General features: G+C 43.5%; 1 long non-coding RNA gene across 2 annotated transcripts in view; it reads left to right on the top strand.

Moving 5' to 3' along the window:
- Window positions 1-24400, top strand: part of LOC123373353 — a 291422-nt gene that overhangs the window by 192451 nt on the left and 74571 nt on the right. The window contains exon 6 of one of the 2 annotated variants that reach the window (XR_006580680.1): window positions 19309-19344. The exons of the other annotated variant lie outside the window; for it this stretch is intronic. This is a non-coding gene — a long non-coding RNA (uncharacterized LOC123373353). The remainder of the gene's footprint in view (window positions 1-19308; window positions 19345-24400) is intronic. 2 annotated transcript variants of the gene reach the window in all.

The raw sequence follows: 24400 nt of genomic DNA, 5'->3' as shown, positions 1-24400 counted from the left end.
ATGTTCCTATATTGGCACCTATTACTATTAGCTGAGTGCCTGCCTGTCCCAAGAGAAAAAAATGACAGCACCAAGATTCCTCTCTTCCTCTGAGGTTTGGGTTCTTCTTTTTATTTGGTTTGGGTTGTTTGTTTTTTTTAAAACACCCTCAAATATGGAAATGTGAAGTTTGGATGCAAATGTTGGTACTATTGCAGGAAAGCTGGTTGTAAAGGTGGGTTTTGCGTTTCACTGAGAATTCTGTACAATTAGTTCAACTCCTGTAAAGGTCCTAATATTAAATATGGGACTTAGCTGTTGTGTGAGATCATGGTTGAAGAGCAGGGTGACCAGGTGTCCGGTTTTCAATCGGAACACCTGGTCGAAAAGGGATCCTAGTGGCTCTGGTCAGCACTGCTGATCGGGCCATTGACTGTCCTGTTGGTGGTGCTGCGCAGCTTGGCTGGTGAGCTCCCTGCTAGCCTCTGTGCTGTGCAGCTCCTGGGAAGCAGCCGGCATGTCCCTGCTTCGGCTCCTACGCATAGCGGCAGCCAGGGGGCTCTGCACACTGCCCCTGCCTAAAGCAACGCCCCCACACCTCCCATTAACTGGGAACCGTGGCCAATGGGAGCTGTGGGGGTGGCGCCTATGGATGGGGTAGTGTACAGAGTCCCCTGGCTGTGCCTCTGCATAGGAGCTAGAGAGGGGACATGCCACTGCTTCTGGGAGCTGCTTGAAGTAAGCACCGCTAGAAGCCTGCACCCCTGACTCCCTCCCAGGCCCTGACCCCCTTCCCCAGCCCTGATCCCCCTCTGAGCCCCTCAGTCCCAGCCTGGAGCACCCTCCTGCACCCTAAACTCCTCATCCCCAGCCCCACCCCAGAGTCTGCACCCCCAGCTGGAGTCCTCACACCCTCTCCTGTGCTCCAAAACCCTCAATCTCAGCCCAGATCCTCCTCCTGCACTCCGAACCCCTCCGCCCCAACCCCACATGAGTCTGCACCCCCAGCCAGAGCCCCCCCACCCCAACCCACTGCCCCAGAACAGAGCTCCCTCCTGCACTCTGAATCCCAGAGCCCCCTCCTGACCCCACATCAGAGCCCGTACCCCCCAGACAGAGCCCACGCACCCCTTCCCCAACCCCCTACCCCAGCCCAGAGCTCCCTCCTGAATCCTGAACCTCTCATTTCTGCCCTCACCCCGGAACCCACATTCCCAGCCCAGAGCCCCTACTTCCTCCCACACCCCAACACCCTGCCTCAGCCAGGAGCCCCCTCCCATATTCCAAACCCCTCAGCTCCACCCCCATAGCCTGAAGCCCCTCCTATACCCCAAACCCCTCATTTCTGGCCCCACCCCAGAGCCTGCACCCCCAGGCCCTGAGCCAGAACAGTGAAAGTGAGTGAGGGTGCAGAGAGCAAGAGACAGATGGAGGGGGGATGGAGTGAGCAGGGGTGGGGCCTTGGAGAAGGGATGGGGCAGGGGGTGGGGCAAGGGTGTTCAGTTTTGCACCAGTAGAAAGTTGGCAACCGTATTGCAGAGAGAAAGAGAGAGAGAGAGAGTTGGTCTGCAATTAAAACCTGCAGCTGGTGAAAGGGCTGTTTAACTCTGGGCTTTGGGCTGGAGTGCAGGCTTTGGGACCCTGCAAGGTGGGAGGGACCCAGACCTTGGGCTGCAGTCAGATTCAGAATGTCCACACTACAATTAAACAGCCCCCTTAGCCCAAGCCTGAGTCAGCTGGCACAGGCCTGGTGTGGTTTTTAATTGCAGTGTAGACATACACTAAGGTAACCATGCTGCATGCAGGATTTTAAAAATCATGGCCGAGACCTTGTTCTGGACTCTGTGTTAAATGGAGAATCTTTGCAGAGAGTGGTATATAAGAGTAAAGCATCTCCAGTGACCTATGTTGTCAGGTAGGCAGGTTGCTGCATTGAGAACTACAGGAGCTAGTTAATTTGGTCCTGTTCTTCAGTTACATAACTAGCTTGTCCTTTGCATTTTGTTCTGTGGTCACAGTCATGGTTTTTTTGAATTCTTGGAAAAATAACACTCAACTTTTGCTCCATCTTTTTTTTTTTTTGAGTTCATGTTCAGCACTCAGTGTGTAATACCAGCTTCCTCAGAAATTAAAAAGCTCAAACAAGTAGGAAGGATTGCTTAAGAGGGGATCACAACCTCAAATGAATGAGGTTACAATCAGCTCTGTGCAGGAAGACTCCCATTGGTCTTAACCAGAAGGGGACTCCCCAATAATTTGAAGTTGAATATACTGGTCTAGGCTAGCTGCAGTCTTCTGAGCTAACCTATATACCTCTACCCCGATATAACGTGACCTGATATAAGGCGGGTTTGCATACAAGGTGGTAAAGCTCTGACACACTGCTCTGAGCAGGGTGTTAAGGGTGCCGGGGCTGAGGGGTTCAATAAGGGGCAGAGGGTCTCAGGGGCGGTCAGGGGCTCCCCTAGGGTCTGGGGGGCAGGAGCTGTGGGAGGGCACTTTTGGGGGCCCCGCAGTCCCAGAGTGGCCCAGGGGATTAGCAGGGGGGCCGGGAGCAGCCCGCTCTGCTTCCCTCGCCCCGGCCCCAGCCATGTCACTCCGGGGAGGGGTTTGGGGGAAGGGATCCCCCCCGCACTTACCAGCAGCGGCGGAAATGGAGCAGCCCAGCCCCAGCCCGCTCCACTCCGCCGGATCCCAGCTGCAGCGCTCCGCTTCCTGCTGCAGGTGAGTGCGGGGGACGTCCTTTCCCCAACCTCCCCGCACTCACCTGCGGCAGGAAGTGGAGCAGCCCAGCCCCAGCCAGCTCCACTCCGCCAGCTCCCAGCCATGGTGCTCCATTTCCTGCCACAGGTGAGTGCAGGACCTTTCCCCAGCCGCCCCCCAGTGACACGGCTGGGGTTGGGGCAAGGAAAGCGGAGCAGGCTGGGGCTGGTTGGGGATCCTTTCCCCAACCTCCCCACACTCACTGGCAGTGGGAAGCGGAGCGCTGCGGCTGGGAGCTGGCAGAGTGGAGCAGACTGGGGCCGGGCTGCTCCGCTTCCCACCGCTGCAGGTGGGTGCCTGTCAGGGGGTGCGGGGGGTGGATAGGGGTTGGAACAGTCAGGAAACAGGGGGGTTGATTAGGGGGTGGGGTCCTGGGGGTGATTAGGGACAGATGTCTCTGGAGGGGGTGGTCAGGGAACAAGGAATGGGGGTGGGGCAAAGCAAGTTTGATAGAACGCAGTGAGATTTTTTTTGTCTCCCGAGGACGGCGTTATGTTGGGGTAGAGGTGTACCTCCTTGGGTCCAGTTTGCCCCGGAAGACAATGTCACATGAAAAGCCAAATCAGAAATGAAGCTGGCAGGAAAAAATACTGAAATGATAAATTATGAAGATTGAAGATGAATATTTAGAAGCTTGAAACTCCAAAAATATCTTTTTCTTTTTAAAAAAACAAAAACAAAAACCTTTTCTGTCTCCTACCTCAGCCCTTTGATTTTATACATGATATCCAAAGAGGGGCTTAAATCTATCACAGTTCTAAACAAAACCTTCCTTTTAAGCAATCCCCAATTTACATTTTAATTTAAGTGCAGGGCTACTAGTGCACAAAACCAAAGAGCAACTGGAAAGAATTCTAATAATTCAACCAATCTCTCTCTCTCTTAAACAGTGTTGTACAGAAGAAACTTGAAGCTATACAGCAAAAATTATAAATCAAAACCCTGAACACTTCTGAAATGAACTCAAAGATGGTTTGCAAGTGCTGGGTCAATATTTAAACCCCCTTCTGCAGTGCCCGGTGTTGGGACAGAGCTTATGGCCACAGCTGGAGAGCAGCTTGGGCAGGAGCCAAAAGATGTTGTTGTCTTATTTTCAGAGAAGCCGAAGTTTCATTCATTTCCACCTGCTGCCTGTAAAGCTGGATTGGTTGAAGTTCCCTTTGACATTTTACAAGAACAAGCAGCATATCAAACAAACAAAATCAGAGAACATCTTTAAATCATTCAGAAAGACCACACAGGAAATAGAATCATTAAAAGCGGGGGAGGGGAACTGGCAGGGGTGAAGGATTGCCTGGTGACAATATCTATGCAAATACACAGACAGTACCACACACAAAAGGCAAGGTAACGCTATTAAAACTTTGCAGGCTAGATCCTCAGCTGCTGTAAATTAGCATAGCTCCATTGACTTCAACTTAACTATACTGCTATACATCAGCTGAAGATCTGCTCCAATCTTTATACAGCATTTTCAGAGTGCTCTATGGACATTGGGTAACATTTTTGAAAGCACCAAAGTGACTTCAGAGCCTAAGTCTGATTTTTCAGTTTGATGGGGCTTAGGGTGGTCTACACACTGTTGTTATATTGGTATGATGTTATCTGTTACACATTTTATATTTTATTGATATAAACTATTGCAACAACACATCATCAGTAGGGTAAAACTAACTTGTCTCATGACGGTCTAATCCCAGCTCACGTTCCCTATTAGTGGGCGAACAATCCAACGCTTGGTGAATTCTGCTTCACAACGATAGGAAGAGCCAACATTGAAGGATCAAAATATATCATGGGCATAGTTGTGCTTGTATCAAGGTGCCTTTTATACCAGAATAGTTTATTCCTCTTTCTCTCTGGGAATAAAGCTTCCACCAGTATAAGCATATTTAATCTGATTTAACTGCATCCACACTGGGGTGGGAGTGGTTTGTACCTCTTTAACAATATTGCTATAATTAAAGCAGTACAGCTTTTGTGCATACATGCCTATAGGCTCTGAAGTGCCAAAGTGACTTTTGAAAATGGACCTTAGGCTTCTCTGTCACTATGGAATTTTTGAAAATGTCAGCCCTTGTCTAATTATCTTCTAAAACACCCATGTTTGGGAGATAAGTAATATCCCCATTTAAACTGAATCAGAAAAAAAGTTAAAAAACCTGCTCCCACACTGCCAGTCCAGTGGTACAGTAACAGTCAGAACTCAGGAAGACCTGACTTCCAGTCACATGGTTGTATCTGTAGAACATGTGATCTTAAACGTTTGTACAGATGAGAATAAACAGTACATTAGCCAAATAGCAATACTGGGAAAACATGAAGACTATTTAAATAATAATATTAAAAATAATTAAAACTTTTGTAGACATTTGATTTTGCAAACATGCAGTTTACCTTATTTCAGCTATGAGTTTTTCCAATAGGAAATCATGTTAATTTTAAGATAAAAATATTTTTAAATGAAAATATGACTGCAAAAGTTGAATGCCACTTTTAAAATATGACTGAATAGATTGTCTATTAAAGTCCATGAAATAATACTCAAGAGTAAATTTATTATTATAACATCTTTTGAAAATAGTGGATATTATTTTGCAAAAATTTCACACACACTTGCACATAGAATCATTTTGGTTCACGTTGCAGCTCATAATTTAATCCACACCTTTTTCATGAAATGGCACTGGGGCTTTGAAACGTGCAACTTCAGAAATTTTGCATATTTCAGTGTGAAAATCAATCTTAGTGGATTGAAGTTTTTTATTTTGAAAGCAAAAATTCTAACAGGTTGGTGGTTTTTTTCTAGAAAATGTAGCATACTTACTTTTAAAAAGTTCCTGTATAAATAACAAACAGAAAATAGCCCCAAACGGAACAAAGTTTATTAAAATCTTGGATCTTGGCTACAAAATAACTAAAAATTGTATGTGCAATCAATGTTTTAAAAATCTTGCTTTACAGTTGTCTAAGTCAGTTTAGGTGTGTTGCTAACTAGGTGCTAATTGAGGTAACTGGGTGAGAATAAAAAGGAAGTGCATAAAGTGTTTGGAAAACTATTTGGTGTGTATGGGTGTGACCAGTATGGTTCCAAGTGCTGAGCTCTATAAATAAAAATGCACATCCACATGAAGTGTATTCTAAGTGTTCCAGGTGCTGTCACCTGTTTTGGAAATCCTAGTATTGGCCTTTGTCCGGTGAAAGGATGACAAGTTTCAGTGTAGTAGACAACAGGCAGACAACACCATCAGGCACATCAGTGAAGAAGTGGCTATTTCTTCCCCAGAGAGCCAGCAATGAACTGGTGTATACCACACAAAGGCAGGGCAGTGCCAGCGTTCCTCGTAGGGGTGATCTCTGCGATGCTGCGGTGATCACTTAAGCCTTCCGCCTTCTGACATGCCCGGACACCATGGTCAGGAACATCGCAGAAAGTGCTATGTGGGATGTCATCAAGAAGCGAATCGCAAAGACCCCCTCCAACCAAGATGTCACCACCTACCTAAGTGGCTTACTAGAAGATGAATTTGGAAGAGATGTAGGAGACTTTGCTTCACTCTGGACTCGTGCCCCTAACACTACTCAACGACTGGAGAAGTGTATTGGCTGCTGCTGGATGTGGTGCGAGGAATGCCAGGAACTGAGAGTCTTCCTGACTTGATGAAGAATGCAGAGCACCCAGTCTTCACTCTGAGAGCTAGAACCATGCTGGAGAGGACCCTGGAGGTGCCATCCTCTGCCAATATGTGGAAAACCTGAAATGGAAGTGAGACTAGGGCAAGGCCTTCAAGGTGAAATGCAAGTGGGACACCAGCAACCACTTCCTCCCTGGGGGCAGCTTCACCCAATTTGCTGACAGGAGGTTCATCCACAGGGCCTGGCTCAACTGTGTTCTGCTGAACGGAGCCATCCTCCATGGGAATTGGGACAAACAATGCAGGAAGTACGGCTATGCCAATGAGACACTACCCCACGTCCTGTGTAGCTGCAAGCCCATTCCAGAGCCTGGCAGCTGCAACATAATGACATCCAAGATCACCTAGTCAGAGCCATCCTGCCACCTGTAGGGAAGGTGGTCATGAACTCCTCCATCTCCAGAACTGACAGTCAACTGCAACCAGACATCATCATCACCAATGAGGACCAAAAGAAGATCATGATGGTGGACGTCACAGTGCCCTTCAAGGACAGGACCCTGGCCTTCCACAATGCCCATGTTCAAAAGGTGGAGAAATAAACCCCTCTGGTCAAAACCTTGAGAACTCAGGGTTATCAGGTTCAGACACACACGCTGATTGTCAGAGCCCAGGGCACGTGGGACTCCAGTAATAAAGGAGTGATGAGAGAATGCGGAATCGGTCAGTGCTATGCTCGTCTGATGTGGCAACTCATGGTGTTGGATGCCATCAGGTGGTTGAGGGACATTTACGTAGAACACACCACCGGACATCAGCAATACCAGTAGGGATGAGCTGGAGTGTTGATGAGAAGTGCAGTGGGGAAAGTAACTGAAATACTTTCCTCATGGATTGTATTTTCTAAATGGACAACCTACTCTAAATTCTCAATTACCGAGGGACAATCTTCATAAGAACATAAGTATGGCCCTACTGGGTCAGACCAAAGGTACATCTAGCCCAGTATCCTGTCTTCCAACAGTGGCCAGTGCCAGGTGTCCCAGAGGAAATGAACAGAACAGGTTCACTTGATGGCCTATCCCCTGTCACTCATTCTGGCAAACTGAGGCTAGGGACACCATTCCTGACCATTCTGGCTAATAGCCATTGATGGACCTATCCTTCATGAATTTATCTAGTTCTTTTTTGAACTCTGTTATGGTCTTAGCCTTCACAACATCCTCTGGCAAGGAGTTCCACAGGTTGACTCTGCATTGTGTGAAGAAATACTTCCTTTTATTTGTTTTAAACCTGCTACCTATTAATTTTATTTGGTGACCCCTAGTTCTTGTGTTATGAGAAGGAGTAAATAACAACACTTTCTTATTTACTTTCTCTACACCAGTCATGATTTTATAGCCCTCAGTCATATCTCCCCTTAGCTGTCTCTTTTCCAAGCTGAAAATCCCAGTCTTATTATTCTCTCCTCATACTGAAGCCAATCCATACCCCTAATAATTTTTTTTGCCCTTTTCTGAACCTTTTCCAATTCCAATATAGCAATTTTCCCCTCATTGTTAAATTCCCACAATCAACTCTCTGTATAACTTTTCATGAGTGATTTACCCAAGTATTCGGATCCTAATATTTAAACTATATTGTTAAATTTATTCACGTAAATTTGGGTTATTGCTGATTATGCACTATATGTGTCTTATGACTTTAAAAACCAACTTTGTATTTGTGGATAATCTAAGCACTATACCCAGATGTACAGACACTCTTTTTTTAACCTGTGTACTATATAATTTTTTAACATTAGCTTTAATAAAGTTTTCATAGCAAAGTAATGTGTTCAGGACCTGAGCACTCTGGTTTCAGGCTAGTGGCAGAAGTGTTGTGCCTTGGACTCTAATGAATTACTGTAATTAATTAGTCGGGAGGTGTTAGCTGAGTTTTTCTCTACCATTCCTTAGGGTATGTCTACAGAGCAAAGAAAAACTTCCCACCTTGCAGGGACGTAAAGCCCAGACTCCAGCCCAAGCCTTAAAGTCTACACAGCAATGAAACAGCCCCACAGCCTGAGCCCCAGGGGCATGTGCAGGAATTTAAATTTGACCGTGTTTGGAGGGGCGTGACCCCAACCCCACCCCAGATTTCTTGGGACACCTCTGTTGGGGATGCCCACAGTGAGAAGGGAGTGGCTTCCCCTGACAGCGGAGCTCTCCATGTCCCTGGAGGGGGAAGTAGCAGGATGGCTAGCTGCAGGATGAGCTCCCGCTCTCCCCACCCCTACAGCCGCTGCTTCTCCTTCCCTGCTGCCTGCTTTGCAGACTGCCTGCTGAGGTGAGTCATGGGGTGGAGGCAGAGGCAATGCAAGGAACTGCAGCACCAGGGAAGGAAAAGCAGCAGGCTGAAACTCCAGGGGTGGGGGGAGGAGGAGCTCAGCTGGCAACCAGCTGCATTGCTGCTTCCCACTTCCATGGGCTGCCAGGGACACAGATATTTTTTTGGGGGGAGGCATGCCCCAGCTTGCTGTGCAAACCCCTGCTGAGCTCCATGAGACCAAGTCAGCTAGTATGGGTCAGCCGCGGGTGTCTAGTTGCTGTGTAGACAAGCCCCAAGCATAGGCACCGACTCTGTGGGTGCTCTGCACCCACCGGCAGCTCCCTGCCCCCCCAGCTCACCTCTGCTCCGCCTCCTCCCCTGAGTGCGCCACCGAGTCCTGTTTCTCCCCCTTCCCTCCCAGCGCTTGTGCCGCGAAACAGCTGTTTCGCATGGCAAGTGGTGGGAGGGAGGGGGAGGAGGAGGAACATGGCATGCTCGGGTAAGAGGCAGGGCCGGGGCGAGGATTTGGGGAGGGATCAATAGGGGCAGGGGAGGGGTCGTGACGGGGGCGAGCACCCACCGGCACCAAGGAAAGTTGGCCCCAAGTATCTCAATCACAGAGAGGCCGAAGGAGTCCGAATCTCAGAAAATTATGAAAACATGAAGGGTATAGAGGGAGGGGGAAAAAGAAGCTTAACACCGTAGCCGCTCTTCTCCCCAATAAAAGGGAAAAAAAGAATAATTTAAAATGTCCTACAGTGACCAATGTCAACTACAGAACAGCAGCATGAAAGCTCACTCCCAGCCACTGTAAGATAAAGACCTCAGCCAAGCATCCCCGTAACATGAATTTAACTTGCAATGGCATTACATTTTAAAGAGTTACAAATCAAAACAAAGCTATTTAGATTTCAAAAAGTGTCTCCTGTGTTACTGTTGTTGAGCAATATTTAATCAGCAGTTGTCAGAGTCTACCCTCACTTGAAACTGGGCGGTTTCAAAGTGAGGACCCGCATGTCTTCCCCCCACCCCAAAATCCTAGGGTAGGTCTCCCCTTCGGCTGCCACCACCCGGTCAATTCCGTGGGCCGGGACACCCCTGTTTCCCCCCTTGGGAACACAGATCAATTCACAGAGGAGGAACCTCCCCCCTCCTCCCTCTCTCCAGCCTGCTCTGGAGACAGAGGTGCCTGGATTCAAACGCCTTGAATCTCTACACACAGGGAAGCAGCCCACTTCCCCCTCCCCTTCCCCTGAATTTCCCCAAGGGAAGGAATTAACCAAGTCCAAAGAAAAGAAAAGAATTTATTAAGAGAACAAAAGAAAATACAGAATCTCTATGAATCCAAGCTGGACACTCATAGGGTATAACCTTATTAATCTCTGGAGAGAATCCCCTCTCCCCCTTTTCTCAGTAAAAGCAATATTAGCAAACAGGAATAAAGCATTTCCTTTAGCAAACACACAATTGCAAATATAGAAATCAAATCATAAGACTAATTCGCCTTTCTAATTAATACTCACTATTAATTAGTAGAAACTACTCCAGGAGAACTTGGAGACATGACTGTCTTCTGTTAGATCCAAAACCAGTTCTCCCCCAGACAAAGGCTTCCCTCCACAGAGATTTGAAAAAATCTTATCTCTGATTGGTCCTCTGGTCAGGTGGTCACCAGGTACTACATGTTAACCCTTTACAGGTAAAACAGACCTTAACCCTTAACTATCTGTTTATGACACGCCCCCCCAAATTGCCAACAGTGGGAACTACTGGTGGTGATTTCCTCCTAGCACTGTAACATAAACAGATAAACAAAACACATGCACTATTACATATACTACTAAGTATGTAAACAACAAGATTTTTGACACTGAAGAACACTTTGTATGCATTTGAGCGGACATACTTGGCATCGTCCTTGCCCATCCCCTCCCAGTGGAAGGAATGTTTTTAACCTGTTTTTGCTTTGTTGATCCCAGAATGCCCACTGGGATGTCAGGGCCCAAGCTTAAGAGCTTGTCCCAGTACTTAGTTGGAACTACCAACTGTCTTTGAGGATGCTGGCCTTCCTGGTGTCCACCAGAAAGAATGTCCGTATATAAAAGTCCTTGTTTTACAACAAACTGGAATTGGGTAGAAGAGCTGAGAGGCGGTGGGTTGCTGCGTGCCGCCGCCCAAGCTTTCTTAAGGCTGTCATCGGCTTCCTGCTCTGTCTGGAACTGTTCCCTTGAAGCGGGAGACACCAGTTCCTCTGGGAGCGATGTAGGTGATGAGGTTGTTTTTATGGACTGTGGACCGCTGTCCGCTGGTGCACAGGGTGATATTTTAGGCTCTGGCTGAGCCTCTTGGGTAGAGTTGTCTGCTGCTTCTGCCAGTTTAGGCCCATTGGCGCCCCCTGGCGGTGGAGTTGCAAGCGCTGGCGTCAGTGCTGGCGCTGGTTCTGCCGCTGGTTGCTTTTCCAGTTCCGGTCCTGGGACTGGATGTACTATGGCTGCTGTAGTTGTTGGCATGGGATCCAGTTCCACCACCTCTGTCTGGGTCTCTGGTAACACAGACAGGGTCCTGGTGGATGGCTCAGGAACAGGGATGGGAGTGCCTGCTTGTTTGGCCTGGCCGCGGGTGACCACTCCCCCCCTCTTGGCCAGCTGCACATGGTTGGCCAAGTGTTCCCCCAGTAGCATGGGGATGGAATAATTGTTATAGACAGCAAAAGTCCACTTTCCTGACCAGTCCTTGTACTGGTCTTCAGGGATGCTGTACCCATGGCAGGTCCTTTTAACCTTTTTGAAGAAGGCCTTAGTGTCCTCACCTGCCATGTAGGTGGGAAATTTCTTGGGATGGGGAACAGTGCCTTCTGGTGCTGGCCACACCCCTCTGCAGTCAGTGAATTTTATGTGTGGCTTGCTGGTGTTGCTTTTTGGTGCTGGCCACACCCCTCTGCAGTCAGTGAATTTTATGTGTGGCTTGCTGGTGTTGCTTTTTGGTGCTGGCCACACCCCTTTGCAGTCAGGGAATTGGTTTCCCCAATTCCTAACCCTCTCTATTCCCGAGAGACTGAATAGAAAAGAAACAAAACCTTTTCATTTGCAAATGTGTAGTTGCTGTTTGCTGATATACTGAGAAGACCCAAAAAAAACTGGTTTGTCCTGTTTCTAGCACTTGCTAAGTACCTCACAGTGGGGGTCCTTTCTAACAAGCCTCCTAGAAAAACTTGCACCTCTTTTCTAGCTGTTTTTAAGCAGACAGAAAGAAAAAAAGGAGAAAAAAGAAAAGAAGAAGGAAAAAAATCCTTTTCTAACACAGCCTGTTAGAAAACCTTATGCCTCAGCTAAACCCAGCTGAAAATCTGTTTCCAAGAAAAACAATCTTCCTAATAAGCCCAGCTGAGCGGCTGGTGCTACTTAGTACCTGCAGAAAAGTGTAGTAAATCCTCTCAGAGATTTGTATTCCCTGGCTCCAGAGGATTTCAAAAGACACAGGGAAAAAAAATCTGGCTGGAGGGTTTCTGTCTTCCCCCCCCCAAACCTGTTTTCCCTGTTGGATGGGAATGTACTTTGGCGAGCACTTCCCCCCACCTCAGGAATCCTGAGTGGTACCTCGTATCACAATGGACGCAAGTACTGTAACAGAAAGCCCTGCAAAAAACTGAAAATACTTGTAACCCTGAAACTGCCTCAGAGTGCCTCTGGTAGAAAAGCCTTGCCTCTCTCTCTGGGTCCGAAACACCACTGCCACCATGTCAGGAGTCTACCCTCACTTGAAACTGGGCGGTTTCAAAGTGAGGACCCGCATGTCTTCCCCCCACCCCAAAATCCTAGGGTAGGTCTCCCCTTCGGCTGCCACCACCCGGTCAATTCCGTGGGCCGGGACACCCCTGTTTCCCCCCTTGGGAACACAGATCAATTCACAGAGGAGGAACCTCCCCCCTCCTCCCTCTCTCCAGCCTGCTCTGGAGACAGAGGTGCCTGGATTCAAACGCCTTGAATCTCTACACACAGGGAAGCAGCCCACTTCCCCCTCCCCTTCCCCTGAATTTCCCCAAGGGAAGGAATTAACCAAGTCCAAAGAAAAGAAAAGAATTTATTAAGAGAACAAAAGAAAATACAGAATCTCTATGAATCCAAGCTGGACACTCATAGGGTATAACCTTATTAATCTCTGGAGAGAATCCCCTCTCCCCCTTTTCTCAGTAAAAGCAATATTAGCAAACAGGAATAAAGCATTTCCTTTAGCAAACACACAATTGCAAATATAGAAATCAAATCATAAGACTAATTCGCCTTTCTAATTAATACTCACTATTAATTAGTAGAAACTACTCCAGGAGAACTTGGAGACATGACTGTCTTCTGTTAGATCCAAAACCAGTTCTCCCCCAGACAAAGGCTTCCCTCCACAGAGATTTTAAAAAATCTTATCTCTGATTGGTCCTCTGGTCAGGTGGTCACCAGGTACTACATGTTAACCCTTTACAGGTAAAACAGACCTTAACCCTTAACTATCTGTTTATGACAGCAGTAAATGGGCATTTTAAAAAATCTTAAACAGGAAGATATGGCAACTCTAGATTATAATTCACTATTCCTAAATTGTCAGCAACACTTAAGTGGCATAGACCCTTGGGACCAGTGTCACAGAGTGGCTGGCCCTTTAAGGGGAAACAGGCTCAACACAAGCTCTGGTTAATCAGTTGCTTCCCATCTGAGGCTGTGGCGGGTAGGGATTAGGTGATAGCCTGAAGAGCACTTGGTCCTCATGAAAGATGTCAAGAGCGCAGTTGAGCTGGAAAACTGTAGGGAGCAGGAAGGCTCCTGCAGGAGTCTTTGGATCCAGGGAAAGCACCAAGTTACTATGGGACTCCCAAGAGGGTGGCTTGGGTAGTGATAGCTCCAGGGAACAAGAGGACTCCTGTGAAAGTCCATGGATGAAAGGAAGGAGCCCAATTAGTATGTGACTCCCAGGCAGGCAGACTGGGGAGTGAGAACTGTAGGGAGCAGAAAGGCTGCTGTAGATACCCCAGAATCAGGAGAAGAGGGATGAGAGAGGTGAGGGAAAAGCCTCTGGGAACTGCAGCTCACATTGGGCAGAGAACCTACATCATAGCTAAGTTTTCTGTTTAATCCATGAGGCAAGGGCCTGAAACAGACTCAGATATGGCATTGCTCCTTCCTGGGCTGGTGACAGAGCCCATGGGCTCACAGCCAGATTCTGAGCTCCACTGGTGACATGGCTGAGTTACATTGCATTTATACCACTGTGAAAACAGAATGTGACTCTCACCCTTCTTTTCATTTTCTAGGTAATACACAGTACTTACAACACATCTTTAAAAGAAACGGTGTTGGATTTTTTTCCCTGACAATTGTGGTTTCTTAAACCATAATTCTTCCAAATGTTCTTAGTTTTCAGTAGTCCAAGGTGGTATGTTTCCTTCCCCTGCTTGGTTCACACTGGGTTGCATTGCTCGTGTTGCCATACAACAAAAAATAATGTGTGACACAGAAGGTTTCATGTTGCCTCTCATGATATGTTGACAGCTGAAAGAAAGATTGAAGCTGAAGCAATCACATTTTTTTTAACCTAATCATTTTGGATGGAAGGGAATGAGGTGGATTCAGCACATTTCGGTTTATGACTGTGGTAACTTCTGCTCAGCCTCAGCACGCTTGCAATAATAATAAACAGCTCTGTTACTTTTATAAAGCCCCTATGGCATTTTCCTGGCTCCCAGGACCAGTTCTGAGTTTCATGGACTTGTATTGGCCTCATCATTATTGTTTAGATCTTAATGAACGCTGATAAAATATTCATTGGTGTTTGAAATTTTATTTTATTTTTTTAAAAGATTTTTGAAATGATGCTCCTGTGTGGGCAACTAAAGGTATCCAGCAATAAAAGTCCATAAAAATGGCTTGACAAAATGAAGGAGTCAATAAAAATTGTCTTTATGATGACTTTGAGAGCATGTCTTCTGCTGACCTGGCTTTTATTTCTTCTTTAAATATTAATTGTTGATTTGCTAGTTTGAAAACTTGTTCTGGAGCACTGTTCGGTGCACAGCTACACTTTTTTTTTTTAATTCCAACTCTTGCCCTTTTTCTTCATCATGAAGAAAGCTTAGGACTAGCATGGTGGTAAGTGGGTCCCACTTGGATTTGATGAATTGAAAACAACAGTAGCTACAGTAGTGCTCTTAGTAAGGCTGTATCTTGTGCATAATGTGTCATCTTACTGCAGTAGCTACAGAGGCGACATGTTTAACAAATGCATAAAGGCACAAAAGGTAAAGGGCAAAGAAATAGAGGGCAGTGCTCTTCATCTCTAATTTGCTTCTTGACTGACTAATCCTCTCCTTCCCCCTGCCCACATAAAACCCCAATTTCTCAGCCTCCTGTCTGAAGGCAGTGTATCAAAGTGGCTCTTTTGTCTGCAGAGCCTTTTTCTGTATATAATATAATTCCAGTGAGTAATTCTTAGGTTTCAGTTCCTGGCACTCATCTTTCACTAAGAATGAGCAAGAGCTAGTTAAATAATGGAAAAAAATGATTCACAAATAGTTATTGAATGGAAAATATACGCTAACATTTGCAACCAACATATTTTGCTATGAATTATTCTACCACTTTTCCTACATCCTATCATTTAACCTTGAGGGGAAAAACTGATTTAATTAGTTGTTGAAAATGACTTTGCATGCTGGCTGCAAAAAACAATTCTTAGTCTTTGTGGTCCCAGTGGGCCAAATATTATATCCCAGATTTACAGTATGTTTACTGAAAGCTTAAAAATTGAGAGCCCCTTATACTTCATCAATCTTAGGGTGATACTCAAAAAAACCCTCTAGGCTTTCAACACGAATTCTTAGTTATATCCTGGGCTCAGCTACTTGATTTAAAAACAAAAATGATTTCTTTTCCCCTGTCCACAGAATTCAGACCTCCTTTTTTTTTTTTGGGCAGCTATTGTATCTACCCATTGGAAGCCAGAGCAGATTTGTCCAATTAGCAGAATTCCCTCATATGGTGTCTGAACTCACCATACATGTGCCTTATACACCACCACAGCTGAGACTTGAACTGGGACATTTGTTATTGAAAGGCAACAGCTCTACTTGGTGAGCTAAAAGAGAGCCTCCCCTGACTGTACCAGTAGGAGCTGTGCTAAGCTTTTCTCATATGGAAACTGCTCTTTGGATAACTTGCAATCTCATCTCCTACATTGCCATGAGCCAAACAAGCTGAGGCAGCTCTGAGAGAACAGTGGCAAGTACGTAGAGTAAGGGCACTCACTCTGGCAGCGTCCCAAGCAACAGGTCAGCCTGTCACTCAAAAAGGGGAACACGCTGGCCTGTAAGTCCTCCTGAAAACATTTGTAGGCTCTGCTTCTTAACAAGGTCAACCTGCTCTGGCAAGCTACTTTACCGTATTTCTCTCTGACTGCGTACCCCAGACACCAGGTCATTTGATAAATAAAGGTAAGGTTGTCTCACAGTGTCAGTATACATCTACAGTCTTTTTTTTTATTAGACTTGGTGCTATTTAATTATAGGCAACTGCCTTTTGTTCCTATCTATGTCTCAGTGCAAAATCAATTGGGTTCTCTTATGACTGCTGCCATTCTTTCCTTTTGCCTTCACTTCAGGTGACTGTAAACTATGCCCTGTGCCTTTAATGGGTTTCCCTTGCACCCAGTTCTATATAATTTTTCATTGTGGCAGATATTTGTGCCTGGAAATCTCCTTTCTTTCTTCAGCAATGACTTTTTGCCAACCAAGTTTTCATCAGTAGGGTACTGCTTCCATTGATGGGCATTTCCACAGATTAGAGAGCCCTCACAGCATTACAGGCTCCCTATGAAACCTTCCCACATTCTTAGTTCCTATCTGTGTTCTGGCGAAACCTGTAGGCCACATTTTGACAGGCCATGATGAGAGCATGTTTATGGAGGACAAGCACTGTGGTGCAGCCATCTGTTCCAAGCTTCTGTAGTCAGGGTAGTTTAAGACATATAGGCATTATAGGTCCTGGCCTGGGGTCCAAGCTCTTGCAGGGTCCCCCACTACTCTACTTGCTACTACTCCAAAGAAGAAGAGTGCATCCCTGCTACTTCCCTGACTTAGTGGGAAGGAATCCCATTAAAAATCCAACAGTCAGCTCTTGTGAGAGTGGCCTCCGTCACTGTACCGTTAAGCAAAGGGGAAGGACCACATCATAAGTGAACATTTTGGGGACAGTGGGTTTTGAATGACTTTATATATGATTAGAGGTGGACCTTAACCAAAAGGGACATTCAGATACCATGGTAATAGACTTGGGATAAATACCTAGATTAGATAGAATGGTAGGCAGACACATACACATACACACACAGACAATCCAAAAAACTATGTACTTGGATAAATTCAGATCTGGATTCGTGTGTGTGTGCATGTGTGTGTGTAAGTAATCCAGAGAATGTGTACATTTTAACATTTTAGCCTTGAAATTTGGATCCAGCTCTGAATTTCTCCAAGCACATAGGTGTTTGTATCTGGGTGTGTGTTTGTCTGCCTGCCATTCTATCTAATCTAGGTATTTATCCCAAGTCCATTGCTGTGGTATGTGAATGCCCTTTTTGGTTATGGTCCACCTCTAATTTACATATAAAGTCATTAAAAATCCACAGTCTCCAAAACATTAATGTCAAAAATCCAAATATAAGTTGCATGGCCATATGTGGCTTTGCTAAGTCAGTGTTCCTTGTGGAGGCTGAAGAGAGTGTGTGAGGAGAATTGCATGATGATAAAATTGTAATGACTTTTGGTTTTCTACCCAAGACCCAATGTAACTATACTAACCAAAAATGTATTCTGCTGACAGCCAGTTTTAATGAATAGATAGAAATGCTAAAGAAACCCGCTGTGCTGTGTGTCATCTACAGAAGGGCCTCACTACCTATCACTGACTACCACCTGAAATTATTACCCCTCAGGCAGTCCTGGACTCCTACAGGAGTCCTATTGAATGTATTTAATCTTTAGTGAGAGGCAGCCCCTGGGTCTAACCATAACTGTTATAAAAAGCAAGAATTTCAAAGGATCTCTGTTACAATCTAATATTTTTCCTTTCTTCAAGGCATTTGGGGAAAAGTTGGATAGAGTGGTATGGGGTTAGCCTTTGGATTATGTTTGGCAAGTTGTCATTTGACCTGGGGCAGTCTACTTGATTATATTGGTGAAATTTATCTTTTGATAGGGTGAGATTTTGAATTTATTGTAACAGGACCCAAAGATTGGAGTGAATATAAAAATAAAATATATGAAAAACTAGAGGTTTTTATGCAAACATTTGGTGTTTGATGGGTTAAACAGGCTAGAAAGATATTATGAACTTTTGTAAAATACCTAATGCAAAACAGACTTTCATTTGTATTAGGAAAATGGCTAATGAAAGTACAACCTTCTAAGATGCATTTTACAAACAGAAAGCATATACCATGAAGGGTATATGTTGTATGGTACTATGAGCAAGAATTATTTGAAGTGATAATGGTTAGTTTAGATGGTGAAAATCAGGAGTTGCTTGATGTCTGATGATCTGTGAAAAAAGCAAGAGAATATTTTATGTGGAGTAGAATATCTTTTTTTAATTAAAAAAAAAGAAAAGAAAATTGAAAAGTATACCTATAAAATGGTGATCAAAATCCTGGGGACAGATAAGAGGCATTGGTTGGCTGGGTGGGCTTGAGGGGAGTCAGATTAAAAAAAATCAATCTGCTGTATGCATACTGTCATTAAGAAATCGTTCAGTAAGACAGTATATAATGCACCATTTTACATTAATACCTAAAGGGTTTATCATGAGTAATGTTACCATAATGACTAATAAAGGAGTTAATAATGATTTGTCACTTATTAGAAAGTGTTGCTATGTTCATTGCATTAGCATCGAACATGATGAATTCACTTAATTTTAGTGCAGATGTCATGTGTCTTGCTATTCAGTAGGAGAATCAGGGCAATACACTGTTAAACTGCAGTCCATTAAATATTATGTATAGGCCCACATTTTTCCAATGCTGGATGCATAAGGCACATGCATTTTTGTGGAGCTCTATTTAGGCACAATAATTTTCCTTTCTGCACATTCAGATCAGGGTTGTGTAGGGCTGGGAAGAGTTTGCATATTTTCAGCCCAAATTTGCCTACAGAGAGAGATTTGTCTGCCTAAGTCAGAAGTATGCTAAACTATGTACACTAATGGGAAAATATATGTCAATGTCTCATTATCTAGTTTACATTTTAAAATTGCAAGATAGAGATGATACACATAGAAAAAATATGTACAGTATGTGATGGTCAGACTGGTTGGATAAAATGAGAATTGAGCTATATTCTGACCTAAATTTCAGACTAAAAATAAAATTTTCAAAAGCAACTAGGTTCCTTAGGCGCTCAAGTCCCATTGGCTTCCAATTAAATTAGGAGCCTTTGGGGAATGGAATTTAGGCTCTTAAGTCACTTAGGTGCTTTTTAAAATGTTACTGTAAACCTTTTTTGACATTCAGAAGTATCCATCTGTCATGTGACTCCTAAGTTAGCTGGTGTATTGAACTGGCCTTTTTTGAAACACAGTCTTCACAGATATGCCTTACAGTGAGAGGAGACAAACGCTAACAGGTAGGTTGTCAATTCTCTTCCTTTTATATGAACTGAGAGAGAACCTATAGTATTTTTGAGCTTGCCTACATTTGTGCTGCTGTAGTGCTTCAACGTAGACATTACCTACAATGTAGACATTACCTTCCAGAATCAGTGGAAGGGGTCCTTCTGTCAGAATAGTTAACCCAGGTTGATGGAAGAATTCTTCTGTTGACCTAGCACTGTCTATAGCAAGGGCTAGGTCGTCTTAACTGTGTTGCTCAGGGGTGGGGATTTTTACACCCCTGAGTGACATGGCTGGGTCAACCTAACATTTATGTGTAGACCAGGCCTTAGTCTTTAAGGATCTACAACAGCTACATTTGCCAGTTCCTTATATGTAATGTTTATTATTATTTATTTGTATTACAGTATGGATGGCCCCGATCAGTATTGGTGCCGCATTATGATGTCAATTCCTGCACAAACACATAGTAAGAGATAATCCCTTTCCCAAAGAGCTTGTAGTCTAAATAGATTAAATTAATTGATTCAAAGGTCAGAAGGGACCACTTTGATCATGTAGTCTGACCTCCTGAGCAGGTCACAGAACTTCCCTAAAATAAACAAAGGGTGGAAGAGAGGGATGCAACACACAAGCAATGTGATCAAATCAGAGGTTGCAGAAGGTCACCCGAAAATTTTTGTTCTATGGTTATTAGGGGGTTAGGTGGAGTAAGGAGGATATGAGTTAATAGAACAGACAGAGGAAGGTTCAAGATACACAGAGGAAGATAGTGAAAAGAGGGTAGGAGAAGGACATGACCAAGGTGTCAGACGGTGACAAAGGAAAAGAGCCTGGATGGTATGAGAAGTGAGACTGGGGCTGGAGTTGTTGAGAAGAAGAGAGGAGGGAGAGCTCAGAAACAACAGCCTATCAGCAGAGGGGAAGAATGTCTAGAGTAAAAACTGCAACAGTGAGAGTCTGCTGACATGGCCAGTGTCTAGAAGCTGTGAGGATGCACTGGTTCTGTTGGAGGCTGCTGTTTCCTGCTGGGCTGGGTCTGCCCTGGAGGTTTCTTCCTGCCTGAGAAGGATGGAGCTTCATGGGTCCAGTGTGCATTTCCAATCACACCTGCGTATGACCCATTTAATTGTTTGCAGTTTTTGTTTTGCAAATAAATTCTAAATTCATTTTGGGAAAAAAATCTTGTCTTACTTCAGGAATGATCTGTATATATTGAATATCTCTCTCTCTCTCTCTCCCTCTGAGAGAGAGAGAGAAAGAGAGAGAGAGAGAATAAAAAGTATATGTATATTAGATAATTTCATAGACGATAGGTCCATCAATGACTATTAGCCAAGATGGTCAGGGACACAACCCCATGCTCTGGGTGTCCCTAAACCTCTGACTGCCAGACTGACTAGATGACAAGGGATGGATCACTTGATAATTGCTCTCTTCTGTTCATTCCCTCTGAAGCATCTGGCACTGGCCACTGTCAGAAGACAGGATACTGGGCTAGATGGAGCATTGGTCTGCCCCAGACAAACCATGAATACCTTTTAGATATAGTTCAGAAACAGTTAATCTTTATGTACAGATTGCTACCATAATGCTGCCAAGGTCAATTTCAGCTTGGGTTATTGGACACAGTAGTGCCAGTTGTGCAAGTTAAAGCTCCTTGTGCATCCAATGTCTTCAAATATTTCTTCAGGTTGTGCATTTGTGAAATGATACTTGTCATGCTCATTCAGGACAATTCATTTCTTTCTACAGACTACATTTATGGTGCACTCTCGAGAGGAAATAGTAGCAAAGTACCATTCTACCAGATTCTGTAGGCTCCTTAGTGCATGAAGTGTAAGAGACAATATAGCGTAATGAAGATTTAACTTTGATTCCTTCAGGATTGTGTAGATTCTATGAGTCCTTTTTCTTTCAAGCCCTGTAAGTAATTGCAGTTTTTAACTGTCACCGTGCTATTTTTTTACTTCCATGATGCTCTATCTCACATTAGCCAAATATTTTTTTGCATTGTAAAATGTCCGGGTGGAAGAAACATACCAGAGTCACATACTATAGATAAAATAGGAGTAAGTTCCTATATATCACAGTGATGAGCATGTGATAGGTGGATAGATGTGGTCATTTAAAGTGAGTTGAAAGCCATCTAATCAGCACAGTCCCTTCACAACAGAGCTATTAATGTTCGTGAATAAAGAAACTGCTATGGGAGTTGGAATTTGCTATTGATAATATAAAAGCAATTTAAGTACATTTTAAATCTATTTAAAAATTATGCTGTGTTAACCCCACATACCCAGTTCACATCTTTGCTGCAGAAATTACATTTTTCTCTTTAACGATTTAGACAGAATTATAAATAAAAATACATTTTCCATCTGGTGCACAAGGAATTTCACAAACAATTCCTTCCAAATTGCAACAGCAGGCACATTTCAATTTTTTCAGCCAGAAAACTTGCCCCATAATGCAATTTAAGTAAAAGTGTAGGGGTAGGGTCTAAATGAAAACCACAGATCTAAACACTGAAATTTGGAAAAGTTTGGAGTGACAGTGACATCTGGATCTGAACTCTTGCAGCTCAAACCCATCTATAATCCTGGGGCAAAAATCCCAGTTCTATTTGAAGTCAATAGGACTATTATTCATTTCACTGGGGCCAAGATTTAGACTACTTTGCAACTGGACTGTACTTAAGTCAAATGTAATGGATGAGGAGCTGCTGACATGAACGAGGCCAGAACACATACTAAGAGGCATTCAGAGGTACACTTGTAATTGTTGTGCCACTGGTTTTCAACGTCCTCGCTTTTACAAGTAAATGTACCAGCTCATTTACTCCCGATATTGACTTAGTGTGATTATTATGACCTGCATTTGTATAAAGTCAAGAGGCCAATTTAAAAGCCCAAGAAACAACTTATCCCATCCCAGACCTCTTCTTTCACGATAGTTCTTTCTCACTAACATATATCAATGCATCACCATCAAGAGATATGGCCCATATCGCTTCTTCCAATATAGGGTGAAAAGGAAGGCTTACATTTAAAAAGCTCTTCATGCTGGATGCATGTACAGAAACTGGAAAGTTAGTTTTCAGCACAAATAGGTACACACAGAAACAGAGGGATAAGGCACTTTGAAATTGGTGCAAATATGTACATGCAAATATTCATGACTGCCTATGCTCTGTGCAAAACTAGATGAGGGCGAGTTTGAACAACAATTACTGTTACATATTTATATTTTGAAGAAAAAATTTATACAAGTATAAATACTTCTGTACACTCTTGTCAGGAAATACAGATAGAATCCCTCTATTGATTCTGATTTGATAATACAGGAAACTTATCAGAATCAGAAGGTAATGTGCACTCATGGCAAAACTGATACACAAAATGGAATAAGAATTTTGTACAGCTAACTCTGATAATGGGACACACATGAAATTCTCTGATAATGGGATTTCACCTTTAAATGACCTTGGCTGCAATTGGCTATGACCCAAAAATCATTACCATCTGAAGTCCATTGGATGGTCTACCTGAAATGAATGGGTGCTCTTATTTCAGGTCCCGATGGAAGGTAACTATACCACAAAATACCCACCATAGTGTCTAGTAACCATTACAACATGAGCATGTGCATGAAGCCTGACCTATCCTTTCCCAGAGAGAGGTGGTCCCGTCAGGTGAAAACTGAGTTACATAGCTGAGGTGAGGTGATGTGACAGAAGCAATCCTTTACTTGAAATGCTGTGAATATTTATCATGCCCAATCTGTGTACTAGAAATGGTCAAGAAACGTGTGTGAGAATTTTTTCTAAAGAGTTTTCTTCCACTTTTCATTCAAATTTAGAGTTTTAAAATATTTAAAAAAAAAAACCAACCAAACAAATAACATAAAACTCACAACCAACTCTGCAGCTGACCAGCAAATAGAGGGAAACTTAAGTTTTTGTTGGGATTTGAAATGTTGACAAAAATTCATGACATTTTTATTTTATACTATTATGTTTATTTCAGTGGAAATGTTGTTATACTGTAGATCCTATTCTAAAGATTAGAATATTTGTTTTCCTTTTTGATCAGAAATGGGTCCAGATCAAATCTCCAGATTCATATTCAAAATCAGACTTCTTGTCTCCGTAATGGGCTGACACCGCCTTTCCCCCATGTCCAAACATTGCTTAAAATGGGGATTTGCAAGCTAGATCCAAATCCAAAATTCCCCAAATTTAGTGCTGGATTTAGTGTTCAGATTTAGCAGATTATAAATAAATAAATCTTCAGGCCGCAAACTTGCATCTAAACCCAAATCAGTTATTTTTTAATCTTAGCTCATTTCTATTTAATATACACAGTCACAATATCCAGTCTCAGACCATGCATGCAGTTTATTATGCCATGCTAATTTTCTCACAATTCTAGGGGTTTGAGTTTTATGCACATAAACATTTGGTTCAAACTAAAAATAAATATTTATACAACTGAAAAGTGTTTAATTCTTCAACAGCAAAAAAACAAGTGTAATAAATTGCTAGAGTCAATCTCAAAGACATGTAAGTTATTATTTGAGGTATACTAATGAAAACAGTATTTAAATATACATTTAAAAAGCTTTACATCATGCAGTAAACATCTAATTTACTTTTATTCATATATGATGTTTCATTGTGATCTTCTGCTAGAGCCTCCTCAAGTATGAAAGCGGCTGAAATGAATGTAAACACAAATGATACCTACATAAGCCTGATCCTGTCAAACACTTTAAGCACATGCTTAACTTTAAGCATGTGAGCAGTCCCATTGTCTATGGAGAATGGCTGCCGTAGTCATTTCCTTCTCAATGTGTTTTGAAAGTGATTTACCACAATACACAGGGAGTGTGATTATGAGTTTATGTACATGAGTTTTTCAGTGGTGAAACTCCATTAACTTCAGAGTTTTTCCTAGTTTATGTAAGCATAAATGAGATCAGAATGGAGTTTGGTGAATCTGCAAGCAATAGTTAGGTTTTATAGGCATGTCTATTCTAACCCCCATTTTATATCACACACGATTGTCT

This window comes from Mauremys mutica, chromosome 6 (assembly GCF_020497125.1).
Source record: "Mauremys mutica isolate MM-2020 ecotype Southern chromosome 6, ASM2049712v1, whole genome shotgun sequence".
NCBI lineage: Eukaryota > Metazoa > Chordata > Testudines > Geoemydidae > Mauremys > Mauremys mutica.
Note: the sequence above shows the minus strand (reverse complement) of the source record. Positions and strands in the feature narration are given on the sequence as shown.